Source organism: Podarcis liolepis, assembly GCF_965112155.1.
Source record: "Podarcis liolepis genome assembly, chromosome: 2".
Lineage (NCBI taxonomy): Eukaryota > Metazoa > Chordata > Lepidosauria > Squamata > Lacertidae > Podarcis > Podarcis liolepis.
Genome location: NC_139555.1, coordinates 14,180,641 through 14,189,835, shown reverse-complemented (window position 1 = coordinate 14,189,835; position 9,195 = coordinate 14,180,641). Strand labels below are relative to the sequence as shown.

The 9,195-nt window shown below is 44.1% G+C and overlaps 1 long non-coding RNA gene across 1 annotated transcript; it reads left to right on the top strand.

Annotated features, from left to right (window-relative positions):
* Positions 1 to 275: 275 nt before the first annotated feature.
* On the top strand, positions 276 to 8,591 carry LOC310700754. Its single transcript, XR_014522791.1, has 3 exons — positions 276 to 577; positions 3,636 to 3,726; positions 7,441 to 8,591. It is a non-coding gene; the product is annotated as an uncharacterized lncRNA (long non-coding RNA).
* Positions 8,592 to 9,195: the final 604 nt, after the last annotated feature.

The following is a 9,195-nucleotide window of genomic DNA, read 5'->3' as shown; positions in this document are numbered from 1 at the left end:
CTTTCCCTGTTTATCTGTTCGTTTGGTAACACAAAACACTTTAATAAAAACTAATAAAAACATAATTATCAAACGGATATGGAGAACTGAACTTAAGATTGGAAAATGAGAAACTGAGAAAAAGAAAGCTGATTCATGCATCCCTGTGCTGGGCAAACGATTGGCACCAGCATTTGCATGCAACAGAAGCAAAGTGCTTTCTCTAGAACTGTGTGTTGTTCTTCCTCAGGGAGGGCAACTGAGCACACACACACACACACACACACACACACACACACGTGTATCTGCCGCAGTATATAAAGCCTTCAGTAAGCTTCTGATCTGTGTTGGCACAACACTGTTGCTGCTTATCCATTGCTGTGCTGTTGGTTTCTATCGATCTGTTCAGGGTCCACAGTGCTATCTCAGGCAGTGGAATAATACTGGTTGCTTATCACAGCTGCTTACAAGCCAACTACTGAAAGTGCCTGGTGATGGGACTTCAAAGTGCTTCTGCAGCTTTATACCTGCCAAGTTTTGGTTTTGAATAAGGGCACAGCTGAAGTCTGGCCATTCATATCACAGGGTATTAACATTGGTGAGTTGTTTCAATTCTTTTCAGATACGTCCAAATGACTTATAGATCTACTGAGATAGCAAAGCTGACTGAATGTGATACCGGCCACATTATTCTTTTAGATGGTGCAAGTAAAAGAAATTGGTATTTGCCTGACACAGCCATATACCAGTACTCTCATTTTTCCAAATTAGGCCTTTAAGTAGTTACACAGACTCTTTCTTCAGACACCAACAGAAACCAGAGGGTACCTTCAGACTATCAGTATTTTGCAGGAGGGTTTCAGGTGCATATGTTGTTGTTGTTTAGTCGTTTAGTCGTGTCCGACTCTTCGTGACCCCATGGACCAGAGCACGCCAGGCACTTCTGTCTTCCACTGCCTCCCACAGTTTGGTCAAACTCATGCTGGTAGCTTTGACAACACTATCTAACCATCTCATCCTCTGTCGTCCCCTTCTCCTTGTGCCCTCCATCTTTCCCAACATCAGGGTCTTTTCCAGGGAGTCTTCTCTTTTCATGAGGTGGCCAGGATCTGTCCTTTTCATGAGGTGGCTTCAGGATCTGTCCTTCCAGGGAGCACTCAGGGCTGATTTCCTTCAGAATGGAGAGGTTTGATCTTCTTGCAGTCCATGGGACTCTCAAGAGTCTCCTCCAGCACCATAATTCAAAAGCATCAGTTCTTTGGCAATCAGCCTTCTTTATGGTCCAGCTCTCACTTCCGTACATCACTACTAGGAAAACCATAGCTTTTACTATACGGACCTTTGTCGGCAAGGTGACATCTCTACTTTTTAAGATGCTGTCTAGGTTTGTCATTGCCTTTCTCCCAAGAAGCAGGCGTTTTTTAATTTTGTGGCTGCTGTTTGCACAATTAGGGTGGATTAAAGTGCTCTGTCACCCTAGTACAATAAATCTGCTCTTGAACAGAAACCGACTTTATGCAGTTAGAGTTTCACTAAAAGCATGTGGGATGAATTAATGATGGACAGGAAGATACATAAACATTGCACAAGTAAATTAGGACTAATGTGCATTGCTGTATAATCTCCCCACAAAGAAATCCCAGCCAACGCTCAATAAATAGCAGATATATTATCTGCACAAACTTTAGGCAAGCAAATCAGGATGACACGCCCTCCAACGTTTCTTGATGAAAATAGGGACACTTGGAGGGTATGGAATGAATGCTCAATAAATAGGTCATCTGGAGGCTCCAGAGTGATTTGTGGAATCCAGACATGCTTGTCCAATAATCATAGGTCAAATGCGTCTCAAGTGTGTTTTTCCTTGTACAGTTTTCTGTCGATCAATAATAATTTTCAAATACCTTGTACACTCTGTACCGAAACTAATCTAGGAATATTGCCCAGTACTATCTGCAGGATTGAAGTCCCAACTTGCCTATCCAAATAGCCTGGACAGCATCCAAAACCCGTAGGCGCAGAAGCATGTGCACGCGCACGCACACACATATAGAACTGATAATTGTGACAGAATTTACATAGTATTATTTGCATAGGGTGTTCAATGTAAATAAGTAACTTAGATTTTCAACAGACAAAATCCCAATCCCAGCTGAGATTTTTGTAATCCTTCCAAGAGGTGTGGGTAGTCAGCCCGTTGGTCCAATCTGAACTTTTTCAACTGTCCTGTGGGTCTATTTATTTGGCAAAACCTGCTTTTGACTTGATCTCTGTGGACTATCTCCTGGCTGGAGTGATTCTAAGGCTGGTGTTTTACTCAATCCACAAAAGCAACGAGGCAATTGCATGTTGGATTCAGAACCAATAAGAGTGATATGCTTACAGATGCCTGCATTTTGGAAGTATATAATCTATATACGATGGTGGCGGTGGCAGTACTGGAGCTGAGCACTGAGCCTAAAAAAACCCAAAGTCACCCTAAAAGCTTTTCCCCTTTCCTGAATTTTCAGCTTTCGTGTTAAATAAACAGTAAAGCTACAAATACTATGCACACAGAGTAAAGTTGCTTCCAGGTTTGCACCCTTGAGTGATGTGTTTCTGCATTTAGCTGGAAGAGGAATTAAAACTGGAGCTGAGTGAAAAATGCCTCCCACCTTTTGAGGTCTCATTTGTCTGTAAAGCTATTTTTATTACAGCAAAGAAAAACAAAGAAAACTATATTCTGAAGTCAACATCAAATATCAAGGTTTTTTTTAACATGAAGACTAAAAGAAAGGAAAGAAAAAGAAAATACTTTTGATTCTCCATCTATCAGCTTTAAAAACATATGCAAAATTCTTACTGCATAATAATATTCAACTCTTATACTTTTCCATAAACCAACTTCTTTCCGTCTTCAAACTGAAACCCTTGGGTATAGGGCGGTATATAAATTCAATCAATCTATCAATCAATCAAATATCACAAGCCTTTTGAGGTCTTATTTGGATAGTGGAGGGTGCTAAAGTTTCCTGGGCTGCTCCCAGCTCCTTGGATTTGTCAGGTGCCATATTTAAATCCTCAAAATGCAGAATTTGAAAAGTTCATTAAATGGAGATTCTATACAATGCTTAACATACCATAACATTATCCAGCAATGTCCTTGTGCATGGCTAAAACCTTTGTATAATGTCTACTTGAAGGCATGTTCTATTCAAATGCGCACATAATTGATCTGTAAATTGCTATCCTTTTTACCGTGGAGAAATAAGAAATGCATGCAGGGAGTGGAGGCTGGTCCATTTGGGTGAATGGACAACTGCCCCACCAGCAGGGGTGCCAACTCTATGAGGCTGAGGTGTCTTCGGTGCCCCCCATATCTGCCGGGAGGGGGCTGGGCCCCTCAATGTTGAGGGAGTGGAGGAGGCTGAGCACAGAGCCAAGTGTGGCGCAGCTTCAGTGACCAGCTCCTCCTCGGCACTCAACTTCCTCCCGATGATGTGACATTGCACATGAGATGCGCATCCTGTGCATGACATCACACACACGCGTCAGACGCATGATGTTACACAAGCATGACATACAGCGCATGCTTTGGGCACAAATGGGCACCTCTGCCCATTTAGTCTTTAGTCTGCTCTCAGCCAGTCCCCATCTGCCTGTCTTCTTACGTATAGCCCATCAGCTTGCTCCTCCTTAGTCTCCATGCCGCCTTTGCAGAACTCATCAGGCTGTGGCAAATGAGTGCAAAGACACCGGGGGTATTTGGTAAGTAGTTCAACCAAGGCTGGCCCAAGACATTTTGTTGCCCTGAGACAGAAATGTAAATGATTTCCCCAAGGGATAAAAGACACAGCGCCAAAGAGCAGATGAAGAAGAGTTTGGATTTGATATCCCGCTTTATCACTACCCGAAGGAGTCTCAAAGCGGCTAACATTCTCCTTTTCCCTTCCTTCCCCACAACAAACACTCTGTGAGGCGAGTGGGGCTGAGAGACTTCAGAGAAGTGTGACTGGCCCAAGGTCACCCAGCAGCTGCATGTGGAGGAGCGGAGATGCGAACCCGGTTCACCAGATTACGAGTCTACCGCTCTTAACCACTACACCACACTGGCTCATAATGGGTACATTATGAAGAAAATGGCAGCTCCCACATTGATTTCTCCCCAACCCACTTCATGATGTATACAGTGGTCCTTCTAGATGCGAACAGGATCCGTTCCAGAGCCCTGTTCGCATCTAGAAGCAATAGTAACCAGCGATGGCATGTCTGCGAAAGCGCGCGTCACTTTTCACCGCTTCTGCGCATGCGCGTGACGTTATTTTGAGGGTCTGCGCATGCGCAAGTGGCGAAACCCAGAAGTAACTTGCTCCGTTACTTCCGGGTTGCCGCGGAGCGCAACTTGAACGCGCTCATCCCGAAGCACATTCAATCCAAGGTATGACTGTAGTTGCCCTGCATACCATGCGTCTGTTTTATGGTACAGTTTCATTTTGTGTCACATAGCTGCCAATTGGCTGCTTTTTAAAGGTCGCCCCAAATCTGCTGCCTAAAGTGCCTGGCGTGCTCTGGTCCATGGGGTCACGAAGAGTCGGACATGACAAACGACTAAACAACAACAACAAAGTGTCCATTTGACCTCATAGTAAGTAAGACTGGGGGGGGGGGTTGGCATGCTAATAAGTTAAATGACTTAAGTTTAAAACCAGCTGAACTACCGGTACTTGTTTCCTCCTGCTGAAATCTCTAATGACTTCTCACTTACTCCAGTAGTCCCTATTGAAAGTGCCAGGTTTGTGGGGCAATGCACATTCATCTTATGTCTGTCTGCAGCTGCTCACACTTAAGGACAGGTGTAATGGCTATGAGTTACTCGTGCGTAAACTGGTGCCTCTCTAGGCTAATTTGCCTTATTAAACCTTTCTGACTGCACAGCCCTTGCTCATCGCGGCTGTCTCAGTCGCTGGCAGAATCCGTCAGTGGGCGTTTCTTGAACCTCTTCCAACATAAAAGTTGTTTGACACCCAGTCTCCTCCTCCTCTCACTGTGCGGGAGTCTTCTGCGCAGGGAAGGCGTGGGTAGCGGAGGACCTGGGCTCTCCTCACTGATGTCCAGTGAAGAGTCCTGGAGCCCTCTCTCCACTTCCCCCCGTCTGCCCCCCTTTATTCCTGGTGTTGCGCTGATTGGCTTCCCCCTCTACTGAGCTGTTTCTCCCCCTGCTGCTGGTTCCTTCTCCAGCATGATCTGTGAGCCTCCCCTTCGCCTCTCGCTCTGATGTCAGTACCCTGACAACAGGTAAATTGTGTGAGCCTTAGGCTGTGGGCAGACAATACATTTGAAGCACATTCCTTCCCTTAAAGAATTCTGGGCACCATGGTTTATCTCTCTAGACCAGGAGTGCACAACCTGCAGCCCTCCAGATGTTTCTGGACTACAACTCCCATCAGTCCCAGCCAGCAAAGACAGTGATCAGGGTTGACAGACATTGTAGTACAGAGACATCTGGAGGGCTGTAGGTGGTGCACCCTGCTCTAGACTTATAATTCCCAGCAACCCTTATGTACCCCCTAAGTGTCCTGTTTTTAGTGGGACATACCGGATCACAGAAGCCAATCCCAATCCCAGAATGCTTTGTTTTTTGGTCCAGCGCTCTGTTGATCATTAACAGGGTTGCGCCAAAGCATCTTCTGGTCCAGTGCTCTGGAACAATCCTGCTGACAATCGTCAGAGCACCAGACTGGAAGGTGTGCCCCTCCTGATCTCCCAATTTGGGGGACAAAAATGTTGGAGGGTGTTCTCTTACCAAATCCATCCTTCCTGTTCCAAAAACAGAGAAGGGTATATTTCAAAAACAGTTTTCAAAGTGCTTTAGCCATGGGAGAAGAAGAGTAATATATATGATGTCAGGAATACTAGCCAGTAGAAACCATGACATTGGGCCCATGGCGTTGGGCATATATATGCACACGCGCATACACACACACATCTATATGCATGCTTGCAGAATCCTTTATAGAGCTCAGTCTAGGACACAAAAGTGTTTGTTTTGTTAGTTTTCCTGCAAATCAGACACAACCCCAACTTATTTGGACCCCGGTGCTGTCCTCATTCACCTCTGAATGCCTAGAGTGGGCAGAATAACTCCTGTACAGAGTTTCTCTTAAATTAACTGTTATATTTCCTGCAAGTGCCACTTAATAATGCTGGCTGTATAACTGTAGGATCATTATCAAACATCATGCTGCAACATAACACCAATATAACCCACCTACATAACAAGCAATATTATCCCAATCAACTTGGAGAGGTAACATTCAGCAATAGAAAATAGATCTAATGTGCAGTACCATCTTCCTGCATGTTTGAGAACATTGTCCCCTCCAGAAAAGAATGATCCCTTCTTCATGAGTCCTTAAAAGTAATTTAAAAGAAGAACAACCGTCTGATCACAAACTCTAAAATCTAAAATTTTCTGATTGTAGCAGGGCGGAAAACATGTTTCTTGGTTGTTTAGAAATTGGTCTGTGCCTGTCTGTCAGGCATCATGGACCACTGTTTGTTTGCTATTTCAAGATTACAGCTAATACCGGTATTAGGGCTGGTACCTATGGATTCTGTACCCAGAAGAGTAACATGGCTGAAGCTCTGTATCAAAACCCAGTGTTGGCCCATACGGGCAACAAAAAAGACAAAAATGAGACATAGCCGCTAACATTTGTGCAGCTGAGTTAAAGACAAAGGGCAGTTACATCTTGCGGCCCTGCTCTTACAGTGATGGGGTCACAGTGGGCTAACCTGGTGGGGAGTGACAGCAGCACTGCAAATACACTGACTGCCATTTTGATTTCCTACAACATTTTCCCACGGTCCTATCACAGGCTACAGCAGAACTAAAAATAGCAGGTGGCTCCCAGACCAGGTGCACAGTATGGGCAACAGCTGTGGGCCTTGCCCTAAAGGCAGATGCCGAAGGGTGTTGGTGCTGGCTTGATGAATAATCAATGCACTGGGCCCAGCACTGATAATTAAATTAAATGTATAATACAATATTATAAATGTCGCAATAAGAGAAGAAGAAGAGTTTGGATTTGATATCCCGCTTTATCACTACCCGAAGGAGTCTCAAAGCAACTAACATTCTCCTTTCCCTTCCTCCCCCACAACAAACACTCTGTGAGGTGAGTGAGGCTGAGAGACTTCAGAGAAGTGTGACTAGCCCAAGGCCATCCAGCAGCTGCAGGTGGAGGAGCGGGGAAGTGAACCAGGTTCACCAGATTACTAGTCTACTGCTCTTAACCACTATACCACACTGGCTCCATAGACCTTTCCTTTTAACCTCACATCAACACTGTGAGGCAAGTGAGAGAGAGAGAGAGAGAGAGAGAGAGAGAGAGAGAGAGAGAGAGAGAGAGTTTCCAGCTCTTGAACATGTGTCTTCCCAGACTCAACTTTCTAATGCAACATGGCATTTCTTGTCTCCAGATGCAAGATGGGAAGAATCATTAAGGTAGAAGCAAACAGATGTTGCATGCAGTTGTGTGGAACTTCCCACCGTTTTGGTTGGTTGGTTTGTTTTGTTTTAACCAAGCACAGCCTCAAGAAGAAGTTGTGAGCTAAAGTGGAAGACCAGTTGGGAGGGAACTGCCTTAAGTGTTGCTCAACCTGCTCAAAATCCCCCACCCTAAGTTGATTTTGTACTCAGAGAGAATATGGGAGCACGGGCTACATTTCCCTAGAACAGGTTGCTTACATCACAGGGCCGTGCTGAAAAATTTCTCAGGAATATTATCTAAGATCCTATCGCATCATTTCGCTATCGGTCTATGCCAGAAGAGAATTCACATCTGTCAAGAGTGACTCATGAGCCTCGGCATTAGGCCATCTATGCAATTTAGAACAAGGTGCTGTTGTTACATGTCACTTTTCCAGTCTCCACACTTGATCTGGGAAGGAAGTTAATTGCAGTGTCATAAATCTATTGAGGTGATAGAAGTAGCTGACATCAGGAGAGGAGCTGAAATCGTGGCTTCATTTCTTTGAACATGGGGGATCACTATACTGAGGTTGCTTCAAACTTTATCTATTTTGTTAGTGTGTGGGGTGTGTGTGTCAATAATTAAGAATCCAGGTTTACAATCTGTGGCAACGTCACTTTTAGGATTTGAAGTTGTTTTTACATTTTAAAGTGCTTTCTTAATTGCTGCCATTGTGTCTCTATACAAAATTGTGTAATTGTTTTCATTGTGAAATTGCTTCAAGATGTTTTATGAGAAGTAATTCATGAAAAGAAATAAATGTTGGCTTGGGGATGCTTTCACTCTAGAGATGAACTCATTGACTTGAAACGTCTGTCCTCAGAGTAAAACTGATCTGGATCTAACCATTCATATATAATATGTCCAACGGATTTTCTTCCTCAGCGCATAAATTCTGGAAGCATAGGGACTCAAACCTGTTGCGTTTATACAAGATTGGGGGCGGTGAATGCAGCAACTCAGGAAGGTATGTGTTGTCTGTTGAATCTTTGACTACACCCACATCACTTTTATCAAGTACCAGACCATTTAAACAAAAAAAGGATTGGGTCCAATATCATTGTGTGTATATATAACTGAGCTAAGCACTAAGTAAGTTCTTGAGCACAGGCGTCTGTTTATTTTTTATATATATATATATAAAATTTTTTATTGGTTTTACAAAATTTTTAAAACAATACAAACATATAAAAAGACATACAAACACGTATAGTTTCATAACCTTTTTTTCATAAACCTTGTTTCTCAGACTCCCCCATACCTCCCCTTTCTGCATCCCAATGTCCAACACAGGCGTCTGTTTAACAGCCTTCTTGAGCTCCGAACACAGGCCTGCATCAGAGCTTCTCCGAGTTGCAGGAAAGAGGGGAAGGAGCAACTCTCAAAGCCGGGTTGTCCTTAAAGGAACAATGCACGGGGCCTAGATACACCACATATGGGACCTAACCTAGGGATCATCTACATTTCCACTTCTCCCATGCCTAGAAAGCATGGGTCTGAGAGGTTTTTCCCCCTTGCCCCACTCCTTTCCCAAGGGAAACCCACACTCTTGTGATAAACAGAAGAAAACATGAATTTGGAAAAACCCCAAATTGCTGTTTGCTCCAACTGAGCACTAAAGAGCAGTTTTCCCTTGGGCAAAGCATCAGGAAAAGAGGAAGTATGGATAAGCCCTTAGGGAGCTACTCAGAGTTATGAGTGC